This window comes from Ictalurus furcatus, chromosome 15 (assembly GCF_023375685.1).
Source record: "Ictalurus furcatus strain D&B chromosome 15, Billie_1.0, whole genome shotgun sequence".
NCBI classification, from domain to species: Eukaryota; Metazoa; Chordata; class Actinopteri; order Siluriformes; family Ictaluridae; genus Ictalurus; species Ictalurus furcatus.
Genome location: NC_071269.1, coordinates 2,192,501 through 2,193,112, shown reverse-complemented (window position 1 = coordinate 2,193,112; position 612 = coordinate 2,192,501).

Here is a 612-nt window from a genome sequence, read left to right as displayed (position 1 = left end):
TTTGGAATTGGGGTTGCACACACACACACACACACACACACACACACACACACACACACACACATCCGTAACACTTCCAGTCATTTAGAATTTGTTAATAGGTTTGGCAGTGGTGTTGTGTGTATTTTGTGGTTCCTTGCCATGTTTCCTGTTAAAGTCCATCACAACCTTGAAAGAGCTTCCCGATCCAGCCATGAGAATGATTTCAAAACATTCTTCTTTTGTCTTAAATATATTATACATATTATGTATTTATTTATTTTTTTTAAAAAAGGAAACATTTGGAAAAATGTGGAAGACATTTTGTTAAAAAGTGCTAATTTCCCCTATTTATGGAGACTTTTGGGACACCTTGTAGACAAGTTTGACTCGAACTTAAAAATAAAAAGCTAGCAGAAACTTCAAGACATCAAGACAAGACATTACATAGTTTGTAGTTCCTGCCACCCTGTTATTATTTTTTAATGTGGTTTTTTCTCATGTAAACAAGGTGACATGCTGCAGTAAATGAAAGAGTTATTTCAAGATTAAGAACACAAATAGTTGTGTTCTTGACATAAAAAATAAAAATAAAAAGTAAATAAGTAGCTAGAAAAAAAAAATTAAAAAAAT